Below are 13,543 nucleotides of genomic sequence, written 5' to 3' on the forward strand. Positions count from 1 at the left end.
TTTTATTATTATTATTAATTTAAAAGCTTAGTTCTAAAACTCCTCTAATTTAGCTCGCTTTTAATGGCTCAGCCTTCATGAAACCAAAGATATATACCACATACTGCCACATACCTACAAAGATACATACTGCTACTTTGGAATTTCCAACCTGTGCTTCCTGCGTGATTTGAACTAATTGTTAGGGAAATGGTACTGGGTGACTTTGCTGTATCCCAGTCACCATTTCCACATGGCTTTGTTGCAAGTCCCTATTCTAATCACATGTAGGAGGCAGTGTGTACTATAGATAAATACATATGTCCCACTGTATATCCCCTGAATTTCTAAAAGTGGCTAAGAGACTTAAATAAATTTTTTCAGCTAATTCTAACAAGACCTCTAGAGGAAGCATCTGAGACACATGATAGCCAATAATCATAACCAAAAAGAAAATAAACTCTCTCTGCTTTTAAATCCTCTCTTCAGTCTGTACTTTATGTTTACCCCCTTGCTATTCCCACCATGGCCATACATCTTTGTCTTGATGGGCACTGAGGTGCTTGAGAGAGTTGACTGAATTCATCTTATCATCAGTTTTCAGCACACTCTCCACCACAGTGAGATAGTCTGACATCTGAAGAATGAATAGATGGACAGGCATCAAAGGAGGATTTAGCGTTCTTATCTATCACCCTCCTGAGCCAAAGTTCCCCTTTTTCCTAAGCATATTCCTGGCTACATAGATAATACATCACCACTGATCCTGGTCCCTTTGACTTTCCATCCTCTGAATTGTCAATCTTGCTTACAAGATCTATGCATAGTGTATCATACTATGACTGTTTGAACTTTTTATGTGAGCAATGTGCTATAAGTAGCAAGGTACTTTATTCAAGGGCCATGTGTCAAGAGCTCTTGAGGTTGGCCTCCACAAGTTTCATTTTGTAAGCATTATGAATCGGCATTTTGAATTCAGGTGAAAACAGAGAGTTGGAAATGTTGGGCCATGTCGGAGTTGAGCGAGGATGAAGAAGACAATCAATTAAAGATTCCTTCAAATCAGTAACAGGGGCTCCATCTCAAGAACACAACAGAAGATGCCTTCAAGTCAGTAATTGTGCTCCATCTCAAGACCACAATAGAAGACGCCTTGAAGTCAGTAACAGGGCTTCCATTTCAAGAACACAATCGAGAGCAGATGCCTTCAAGTTAGTAATAGAGGCTCCATTTCAAGGTAAATTTTTTAGAGTATGAGGTAATAAAAAGGCTAAATATTTGACAAAGCAAAGTCATGTTTTTCCACTACTGGTCTAAAGACATAAATACGGCTGCTTACAACATCCCTGGGCACTTGTTTACTAGGGAGAAGATGAGATTTAGAGAGCTGTAAAGAAGATGGAATAAGCTACAAAACTCCAAAATCTGCACTGCTTTTACACGGAGAACTGGTGTGCCCCAACTACATGTGGAAAATTATACAATATGAAATTTTAATTCATGAACAAATATGTTCAAATATTACATAAAATTATGCCTAGGCTATATACATATGTGCTGAAACATCAATGAATTTCATATTGAGATTTGGGATCTCATCCTCATGACTTCCCTTTATGTATATTTAAAAACTCTAAAATCTGAAGTATTTCTATTCACAAGTACTACACTGGAAGCCAGGTCTGGTGCCCTGTTCATTGTGGCTCCAGCAAGGACGTTAAAGTTAGAGAAGAAATTGATGAAACCCTTGTGAACATGTTCATCACAGCATCCTGTAGAGAGAGATGTCAGGAAAGGTTGCCTCAAGCTAGTCACATCCTGAATTATCCAAGATGCCCAACCATTATTTTGAGGCAATGGCTACACTTACGATGAGTGAAGCACACCCTTGTCAAATATTTCACACAAAGATGATATTCCAACTCAGAAAATGAGGATTGGAACTATTCATCACCAGCCCCAGGAGCTTTTTGTGGCAGCTCTGATCTGCATGGTGACAAGAATTACAGCTTCACACTCCTTTCTACTTCCCACTGCCCCTGATAGAAGTCCCTGCTTCCTGGCACCTGCCACCAGCGATTATCCTGCCCAAGTCTATTTCAATTCCATTTTATTTTGGCAGCCTCTTTACTGCAGAGCACCCTGCTGCTAGCTCTCTGCTGGTTTTAACTAACTTGGAAAACAAACCTTCTTTGGCATGTATAATTGGCAGCATCCATGTTCCCTCCCCACCTTGCTTGCAGGGATGGAGAGTTTTGAAGTTCAAGGAAATGTGGACAAAGAGGAAAAGACAGTCCTGTGGATTTAACACCATGGTGAAGCCTGAGAGACACACATAGAATTTGGAGCAGCTCTTTGAAGAGGCAGTAGATTACAGCAGACCTTCCTGGGACAGGCTGTGCAAACAGGATTGTCTTAAAAAGCAAAGGAGAGGTTGCAGACCCTTCAAATTAATCACTGCCAAAATTGCTTTCCATCTGTAGAAGTGGTAGCAATTAAGAAGGAAATACAGAGGATTACATCGCAGGAGAAAAAAAAAGGAGAGAGATTTTATGTAAAACACTCCTGACAAGCCATTGAGCTAAAAATTTAAATGTGATCTCAGGTCTCAATGAGCGGATGAGGCTTTATACAAATGACAGAAAAAAGGAAGAAGAAGAAGAGAAAAGCCACGAAGATTGCATGAATAAAAAAGATAGCCATTCACCCCAGCTTTAGTCAGCATTAGCTTTGTGGTCTTTCACACAAACTTTAGGGTTAAAAAACAAGCACTAGAGAGCTATTTATAATACTGACCACAGACCATTTAAATCAGAGGAAACTGGGGTGGCAGTCAAAACAGTAAATGCCACAGGGTGTGGTGGTACCCACAGCTCTAACCTTAGCACTCAGGGGACTGAGTCAGGAGGGTCTGGAGTTGAAGGCCAATCCAGCCTTCATAGTGATTCATGTTTTAGAGAAAGAGAGGTTGGGGTGGGAGGACAAGAGTGAGGTTTGACGGGGGAATGAGGGACATGTTGTGGGAAGGTAAGTAGCCAGAATGAAATTCTGTGAAAACTGAATGTTAGAATATACCCAGGTGACTTTAAATTCATTTAAAACTGCACTTTTGGAAGACTGTAGTCATAGTGATGGGGCATCTGATCTCATACAAGTTATTCATCCCAAAACCCTAATGTGAGTAAGGAGAGGCCATGTGGTAACAGCTACCTATTCTTATTTTAATTTAATCTCTCTCTCTCTCTCTCTCTCTCTTTCTCTCTCTCTCTCTCTTTCTCTCTTCCCCCCTTCCTGCCTTTCTTCCCTACCTACTCAATCACTTGGCCAGTTATCAAGAAGCATGCATCCACAGAGCAGAATGCAGTACCTGTGAAAAGAGCAGCAAATGAGAAGGTTCCAAGACTTTCCATCTCACAATTACAGCCATTTAATGACATTGGTATTAAGCAAGCACAGTGACTTAAATGTAGCTTGCTCTGTGCTGTGACAGTAAGAGAGGACCACAAGATCTTATTAAAAAGTTTCTGGATGGTCTAGTGAGTAGGAGCCACTTTACAGAATGGACAATTAACTCACACAAAGATCATGTCAGAGCAGGCGAAGGACAGAGCCTGCAGGCAGGGAAATGAGCAGTTCTGAGGATGCTGAGTGCCAGGGGCAGCTTGTTCTACTAAAGAAATGGAAAGCCATACATAAAAGGAGGAGATCCAGAGCCTGCTTTGTTTCTTCTTAGGAGTCTATGGGCAGAATTTGGAACCAAGAGAACAGAAGTTATCAAACTTCTTTAAGAGAGAATCATGAGATCAAATAATTTAAAGGAAGACAGGAAGCAATGGAGAGAATGCTCCAATGAGGATCCAGGGAAAACTGGATATGGAGAGTGAGAGAATGGTTGGTTCATGAATAACTCTGACATTACCGCTTGCCCACTGGCTACAGCAATGGCATAACCCCAAACCAAAAACAAAAAGGAGAAAATAATTTATGAGCAGGCAGTATGAATTTGGACATTCACTGGTACAGGCACCTTGGAGATGTGTAGAGTGTTATTCTCAACATGCATAACACCGTGACTCTTTCATACAGTTGTTCATGTTGTGGGAACCCCTCCACCACAAGATTATTTTGTTGCTACTGCATAACTGTAATTTTGCTACTGTTATGAATTGCAATGTAAATACATGATATGGATGATATATGATATATGACCCTCCCCCAAGGGGAGGCGTGACCCACTGGTTAGAACCCTTGGTTTAGAGGCAACCAGAGAAGTATTCTGAACTAATATTACACCTCTGTCCAGCAGTGGCACAGAAGCAACATGGCCAAGGCAGAAACAGGGTCCTGTGGGAAAGCTGGAAAGGAAACAGTAAACATCTAGAAACGGCTGATGTGTGGAGCTGGATGGAATGACTATAATAAAGAAAGCAAACTGAAGAGGAATAATATTCAGAGGAAAATTAAAATGTGAGATCTTAGAGTCCAAAGACAACCCTCCTCTAAAAGAGAGAGGTCACTATTGCCACAAAGGGACAGCTGCTGCTCTATAAAGCTGGTGACATGTTGGTCACTGGTGAAACCAGAACAGGGCCCTCCCAGTGTGATCATGGGAGATAACAGATAACCTGAGTAGACACATGCAGTACAGGAACTTGCTCAGTCCATTACACAGCTCGGACTATGACAGCAAAGTAGGCAGCTTAAGGCACAGATATTCACTGCTTGTGTAAGAAGCAGGAAGTACATGGTCATGCCTACAGGGATATTGTTCTGAGACTTCTCTCCTTATCTTATACATGGTATTTTGTCCCTGAATCTTTGGCCTCTGTTTTTATTAAACTCTATTTGCATTCTTTTGCATGTCATGACTCGATCACCTCCTGCTGGAGCTCCAGTTATATTGGATGAGCATCTACCCATGTGACTTCATTTAACTACAACCATAATCAATTGTTTTAAGCATTCTGTATTCAAGACTAGGACTGAGGCATTGGCATATACAAATTGGGGTGGAATGTAGTTGAGTTCACCTTAGCAGTGCACTGCTGGAAAGTAGCAACTAAAACAAGAATTAGTTATTTTAAGAAGATCAGGAAGAGCCCTGGAGGTGTGTGTAAATAAACAGCACCTTCTAGGAGCTTGTTAGAAAGACATAATATGGGCCCCTCCCAGGTCAACTGAGTCAATAATGTATGATTCAGCTTAGTCACCTGAGCTTAACAAGTGGCAATTCATCATTTTAAAACAAGGTCTTTTTTTTTTCTGTAAGCTGGTATATGCATACATACATATATTTCCATATGTATTACATATCATTAACATGCATATTACATATTGATTTGGAGATAGATAGATAGATAGATAGATAGATAGATAGATAGATAGATAGGTAGATAGATAGACTATAACATCATAATAAACCTTAGTTTATTAGGCTTAGGGAAAGCCATTTCAAAGAAAGTAAAAATGATGATCCAAAGAGACTTCATAACAAGTGTTGTGTTAGAAACACTGAGGTTTTATGCAAGTCAGATAACCACTCTCAACTTAAGTCTACTTACAAATTAGCAGTAAGGATCAAGTAAAAAAGAGTGAATACGTAGAAGAACCCTAGAATCAAGTCTGATACACTCAGACAAAGAAAAAATTGAGAAATTCTTTTACCATTAAAACGTGACTTCTACCCCACTGTGTAGACCCAGTAACACTATGTTGTTCTAGACACCAAGGCATCAGTCTTCAAAACCCATTTCCTTTGAGCTGCTGGATCCCTATGATTTAGAAGTATATATTTTATATTTTATTTTGCCTTCATCAATCTTTTTGAGCAGTGAGTTACTTGAGACCTGGCCCTTGGAAGATATACAGCTTATGCTGAAGGAAGGGACTCGCACAAACAGGTGTAGCCTGAACCAGTTGTCAACAGGAATCATCCATCACCATGCCCATATAATAGAGAGCCTTCCCTAACAGTTATTCTAAGGACTGAGTTCATCTAGTCTAGATCTTACAAAAGGGGATGCAGTTTACTAAATCAGCATATTTAGGGGATTGTAATAACAGTCTCTCTAGCATCCTGACTTAACATTCTTCTGAAGGTATACCTACTGAGGAACATAAATTTGACTCATACTGAGTTTTATGTGAGGATTTTATTGATTGCAATAAAAGCTGGCAAATGTAGATGATCTCAAACCAAATTTGATTTACCATGTCTTGGACTAATTTCTTAATTAGCAATGAAAGACTTAAATGGAGTTTTAAATTATGTTCTAGGCCAAAACTTTGTAATTTAAATAATGAAACTGTGTTTTTATAATATATTAGTACTAAAAATAGAAATGGTTCTGTTTCCTGAACACTGTGCCTTTAAATTCAGACACCCTATTTTCACATTTCATGTAGCATTGGTTTTTAGGACACATTTCATTTCTAATATATTTATACAGATTTTCCCTAATATTCTCCAGGTTAGGAGTGTGTAATTATCATTTGAAAATGGATGTGTTATTACAGTGAAACATTTATAGGAGGATGCATTTGTATCATGTGTTATCTTAAGTGTTTACACTTCTGTCATATTTCTTTAAATAACTGTTACATACAAATGTAATTAATGTATCCTAAGAGAAATTAATCCTCAAAATATAAACCTTTAGATAAAAATAGCAAAATCTGAAACATTTAACAGGTATGCACATTTTATGAAAAAATTATAGGAATAATAAAGTATAGAGAAAAACTATGATATATAATTATGTTAAATTGCATATGGAATAATATGAATCTCAGAAAAAAAAAGGTTGGAAAATCTGACTACTTGATTGCTTATATGAAAACTTTTGAGGTTTGTTTGTTTGTTTGTTTGTTTGTATTTTAAGTGCATTTGTCCTAAAGTAATGAAAATATCCTCAGGGGAGCCATCTGGCTTGAGGGATCCTGCAAGGAGCCTGTAGAGTGCCTGTCATTGCTCAGTCTCACCTGGGTAATACACAGGTCTATGTCTCACAGCAGTATGGCAAAGCATGGCCATTTGCTACAAAATGTGCACAGTCATGTCAGTAAAACTAAATTTAAGGCAGTTTCCTTAAATATATATAAAACTCACAAGTAAAGCTAAAGAAACAGCGTTTTTAAACAGGAAATCCACATGGCTGTTAAATATACAGGGCTCAAGTGACAAAGTTCAGTTCAGCATGTTGTAATGACCAAAAGCTAAAACGATTCCCAGATTATCAAACCCTGTCCACCACTCCCTCCTTCTGAGCATGACTGAGACATTGCATAATGTAGTTGCTGTTCCTGAGAGTCAATATGCAGGGATGATGGAAGTCCTCAATCAGTGTCTAAAGGGGATTTTCCTGCTTTATAGAAGAAAAAGCCACTTCTGGTGAAAGTGGTGATGTTAAAATCTGGAGGTTTAAATAATTTTATAGCAACTCCAGAAAATTAAGATCTGTATCAGACAAGAAAATCTTGACTACTCTGTTTCTGAAGGAAAGAATGGAGGAAATAGAAGAAAGGGAGGGAGGGAAAGAAGAAGGGAGGAAGGGAGGGAGGGAGAGAAGGAAAGAAGGGAGGGAGGGAGAGAAGGAGGGAAGAAGGGAGGGAGGGAGAGAAGGAGGGAAGAAGAGAGGGAGGGAGAGAAGGAGGGAGGAAGAAACAAAGGGAGAAAGGAGTAAGGGGAGGAAAGAAGAGAGGAAGGGAAGAAGAAAAGGAGGGAAGGGAAAAGAATGAAGAAAAGTAGGAAGACTTTTCTAAAGCTAGAAAATACAATAAATGAACTGGGAGGAAAAATATCTCAGTGTATGTGAATAACACAGGAAATCATCAATGAACTTTAGGACAGTCACAAAAGTCTCTGGATCTGAGTCCAGAGATTCAAAAGAACTAGTGTGTGTGTGTGTGTGTGTGTGTGTGTGTGCACGCGCGCACGCGCGTGTGCGTGTATGTGTGTGGTGTGTGTGTATGTGTGTGGTGTATGATTTCATATTCACAGAAGGACAAATAAAAAGCAGAAATTTCCCAAAATATAAGGAAACAACAATGTGCAAAAGGAACTCAATGAGTTTTAGGGAGCAGAAAAACAAACATTTACTAAGATACATTAGAAACAAGCTGCTGACCACCTCAGAGAACTCTGAAAGTCGCAAGGGAAGAGACTATCAGTACAGGGAGCCACAGGTCTGTCAAGGGAAAGTGAGAAGCAATGAGAAACCACTCAAAGTAGTAGAAATATTTCTGTCAATTGCTTTTTATACTTGGCAAAAATGCCCCTTAAAAATGAAGGTAAAATAGATGTTTGTAAACAAACAAACAAAAGCTAAACACATGTGTTACTAAATGGGGTACATCCATGAAATGTCTGAGGGTACCTTGAATTGAAATTGAAGGGAAACAATAGCAGAGTATTTTAACAGGGTTTTATTAAACACAAGCAACCCAAAATGCAAATCCCAAAATACATGGATTAAAAAAAACCAGTAATTTGCAATTTGCTTTATATACTTTTCATTTTCTATAGAGCTTAAAAGACAAAATTATAAACTATAAATTTGTGTAAATGAGTACACAATAAATATGTTAAAATGCTATTTTGATAACAGTATCATAAAGTGGGTAAGACTAGCTTACAAATATTTTCTTTGTGATTGAAGTCACAAACCACCAACAGAATACAAAAGATGGAAAAGAGAATCTCAAATGAAGAAGATACCATAGAAGAAATTGATACATCAGTCAAAGAAACTGCCAAAATGTAAAAAGCTCCTAACTCAAAACATTCAGAAAATTTGGGATACTATGGAGAGACCAAGCTTGAGAGTAATAGGAATAGAAGAGGGTAAATACTCCCAGTTCAAAGGGCCAGAAAATATCTTCCACAAAATCATAGAAGAAAACTTCACTAATCTAAAGACAGAGATGGCTATAAACATACAAGAAGCTTACACAACACCAAATATATTGGATCAGAAAAGAAATCCTCCTGCCACAAAATAATTAAAACACAAAACAAAAGTATATTGAACAAAAAAAGAATATTAAAAGTTGTAAGTGAAAAGGGCCAATTATAAAGGCAGACCTTTCAGATTGACACCTGATTTCTCAACAGAGACTCTAAAAGCCAGAAGATCCTAGACAGATGTCTTATAGATTCTAAGAGACCACAGATACCAGCCCAGACTACTCTACCCAGCAAAACTTTCAATTTACCATAGATGGAAAAATCAAGATATTTTATGAAAAAACAAATTTAAACAATATCTTTCTACTAGTCCATCCCGACCAATGATATGAGAAGGAAAACTCTCACACAAAGAGGGTAACTACATGCAAGAAAACACAAGAAATTAATCATCTCACAACAAAACCAAAAGAAGAAAAACATGCACACATGCACACACACACACACACACACAAACTACCACATCCAACATTAAAATGACAGGAACTAACAATCATTGGTCATTATCTCTTAATATAAATGGATTCAATTCACCAATAAAAAGACACAACTAGACATAAACAGGATCCATCATTCTGTTGTAGACAAGAAACACACTTCAGCAAAAAAGACAGACACTTTCTTCAGAGTAAAGGGATGGAAAAAGATTTTCCAAGCAAATTGACCCAAGAAACAATCTGGAGTAGGCATTCTAAAATCAAATAAAATAGACTTTCAAACAAAAGTCATCAAAAAAGATAGGGAAGGATCCTTCATATTCATCAAAAAAAAAAAATCTACCAAGAAGACAACTTAATTCTGAACATCTATGCCCCAAATGCAAGGGTACCTACTTTCATAAAAGAAACTTTACTAAAGTTCAAATCACACATTAAACCCCACACAATAATAGTCGGAGACTTCAACACCCAACTTTCACCAATGGACAGGTCAGTGAAACAGAAACTAAACAGAGTAACAATGAAACAAACAGATATAATGAACCAAATATATTTAACATGTATCTAAAGAACCAAAAACAAAACAGTATACCTTCTCAGCACCTCACAGAAGCTTCTCCAAATTGACCAAATAATCATATAATTGGGTACAAAGCAAGCCTCAATAGATACAACAAGATGGAAATAACCCTTGAAGATTTATGGGTGGAACTAGAAAATACCATCCTGAGAGAGGTAACCCAGAACCAAAAAGACATGCACAGTATGTACTCACTGATAAATGGATATTAGCCATAAAGTACAGAATATCCATGATACACTCCATAGACCAAAAGAAGTTAAACAAGAAGAAAAGCCCAAGTGAAGATGCTTGAGTTTCATTTAGAAGGGGGAGCAAAATAGTAATGGGAGGCAAAGGGAGAGAGAGAGAGAGATGGGTGGGAGAAGGGAGGAGATGGGCAGGTTTAGGTATGGAAAGAAACAGAGGAGAAGCCCAGAGGGCCTGGGAAATATGCAGCTGCTAGGGGTAAGGGGGTAGGAGGAATCTCTAGGAAGTCACAAAGACCTGAATCAGGGAGGATCCCAGGAGTCAATGTGGGTGATCTTAGCTGAGATGCCTAATAGTGGGGATATCAAGCTGAAGAGGCCAACTCCTATAGCCACACAGGACCCCCAGTATATGGATAAGGACACCTACAAAAGGTTTAACCCAAAATGTGCCCTCTCTTAAAAAAATAAAAATAAAAATGCAGGGACAAAAATGGAGTAGACACTGAGGGAATGGCCAGCTAATAACTGACCTAACTTGAGACCCATCCCATGAGCAAAGCACAATCTCTGAAACGATTAATGATACTCTGTTATGCTTATAGACAGAAGCCTAGCATAACTGTCCTCTGAGAGGATCTACCCAGCAGCTGACTGAAACAGATGCAGAGACCCACAGCTAAATATTGGGTGAAGGTCAGGGACTCTTATGGAAGAGTTGCAGGAGGATTGAAGGTCCTGGAGGGGATAGGAACCCTAGAGGAAGACCAATAGTGTCAACTAACTTGAACCTTTGGGAGCTCTCAGAGACTGAGCCATCAACCAAAGAGCATAAACTGACTAGGGCCCCTGTCATATATGTAGCAGAGGGCAGCGGCCTTGTCTGGCCTCAGTGGGAGAGGACAGAGACTTGATGCGCCAGGGTGAAGGACTCCATTCTCTCAGAGGTGAGGGGAGGGGGTATGAGGAGAGGGACATTGTGAAGGGGAACCAGGAGAGGGGGATTCTATTGAAATTTTTATACAAAGAATCTAATCATAGTGGATATAACAACTACAAACACATAAGAATCAAGCAACAGATCCCCTAAACATATAAAGCAACAAAAGAAACAAAGAGAAAGCAGACATTTCCATAGTTACAGTAAAAAAAAATTAATATCCCACATTTAATAATGGGTGGAAAATACTGACAGGACAGTAAAGCCAAGGAAAATTGGAATTAAAGGCAGACGTACATAAACTATTGAACGTGATAGACATGAATAGGTGACTCCACTCACAAAATAGCAGAATATACATGAATTATATCCATAAATATATGAACAATTCTCACAAGCCAACAACAGCTTGAAACCACTTGAAAACTAATTTGAGAAAGCAGTTAAACAAACCTAAGATGTATGTAAACCCACTATTTTGTAAGTTAATTTTAAAAGTAATTTTAAAAGGAGTTTGAATGCTGGCAGTTCATGGATGGGCAATGCTATTCTCCTTAGACCTGAGCTATTGAGTGGAAATATCAATGCCAAATATGGATAACTCTCTTCAGGTTATTGATTGGGAAGGCCCCAGAATTCTTGCAAAGGAATTGTGATTTATAATCATTGCTCTTGTTGTTCACCACTACTAAATGATAGAACCCCATTGCTGAAGGTACCCCTTTGGTTTCAAGGCCTAGTGAAATCAAGCTGGAATGCACTCAGAAAATTTCTCTGTTATGGCTATCAAAGTGTCAGAAGGTGCTATGCAGATTACAGAAGGGGAGAAGGTAGTAATGGCTTTACCCAGCACTGGACCTTACATACTACAATACTGAGCTCTCAGGAAAGATGAGTGCTCTAGTGCAAAAGTGACATTGCTGTTATAGATATAACCAATCACTCTTCTGGTATGGCTGGGGAGAGGGCCACAAGGCCCCACTTCTAGCTAAAGAGCTTTTGACAATGAATGGCTGCTGGAGAAAGGGGAATCAGCTCATTCCAGGAGTGTAGAATGAGGTTGCCAAGGTTAAGTACATTACTCTATACTCATAAGCATAGGGTCGATACTAATTGGACTCAGTGGGTTATTGTTTTAACTGTAGATGACATAAAGGTAGGCATGTGTTGGTGGACAGGAAGAAGTTGGAGGGAAAATGTGAGGTGGACATGACCAAGATACATTATACACGTGTGTAAATTAAATTTTCAAAGAACGAATAAGATAGTGATGTGATTAATTGCAACAGTCATTTCTTCAAAAATTTTACTAAACAGCCAATAAGTGTATGAAGAAATGCCCAGCATTACTAATCAGTATATTGGTGAGGACAAGGGGAATTGGAATCTTAATGCTGCTGGCAAAAATATGAGGTATACATAGATAAAAGTCTTTCTCTTATGATTAAGCATGTGATCCAGCAATTCTATCCATAAGTATCTACTCCATAGCATATACTGAACAAACATTAGTTTTAGGGGGAATGTTCTAATGACAAAAGAAAAATTTGAAACAACCCAAGATTTTATCAACTGATAAATAAATGGAAGAATGTGGTACCCACATGCAATTGGAGTTTTACTTGGCAACTGAAAGAAAAATATGCTCATAGAAGCTGGTCACAAGGACCAGCTATATGCTTCATTCATATAAAATGCCAACCACAGGCTGATATAGAATGATAAGACATATGTTTGAGATATCTTAAGGTTTGAGTGATGGGAATCCTGCAGAGTGATGGATAAGTGACATAATGTTCTGTTTGCAGTGTTAATAATAAGAACAGTCCAAGATTGAGTGTAGTAATGGATGCCTATGAATAACAAGATATTAAATTGTATATTTGAATGGGTAAATTGTGGGTAATAAAAATTATAATTCAATAATACATTATGAGCAGTGTAGATATTTAACACAATTGTTAGGGAAATAAAAATTAATACCACAGTTAGAAACCAACTGAACATCAATTTCGACAACCAATGTATGTGTCTTATACCTGATATTACCAAGAGAAGAAGAAATGAGGCATTTGTAATGAGTGCTGAGGAGACTCTGCTATTTGATCACCACATCAGTTCTAATTCTTGTGATTGTTCCTGCAGTGTGGGGGTCTGTGTCCCTGAAGTCTCAAGTTTCCGAAGAAGAGGTGTCACCTTTTATAACTCTATACTCAGGCTCCATGTGTATTGATGAGTTGTTGCTAACATGTGATAGGAAATGCACTGAACTAGAACCCCATTCCATCCTATGAAAACCAAGCCTGGCTTCTGCCCAGCTCCTGATACTCACCCAAAGAAGCCCCATAGGATAGAAATCTAGCTGAAATGAGACCATGAACCTGCAGCAGCAACACATATGAGCAAGGCTGGTCAAATTCAAAGCTGTATGCAAAGTCTGGGACACAGGCT

General features: G+C 38.5%; 1 protein-coding gene across 1 annotated transcript in view; it reads right to left on the minus strand.

The window, feature by feature from the left end:
- The window catches only part of Abca13 (ATP binding cassette subfamily A member 13), a 437,491-nt gene that overhangs the window by 167,776 nt on the left and 256,172 nt on the right, over positions 1-13,543 (minus strand). The window lies entirely within an intron of this gene.

This window comes from Mastomys coucha, unplaced genomic scaffold (genome assembly GCF_008632895.1).
Source record: "Mastomys coucha isolate ucsf_1 unplaced genomic scaffold, UCSF_Mcou_1 pScaffold22, whole genome shotgun sequence".
NCBI classification, from domain to species: Eukaryota; Metazoa; Chordata; class Mammalia; order Rodentia; family Muridae; genus Mastomys; species Mastomys coucha.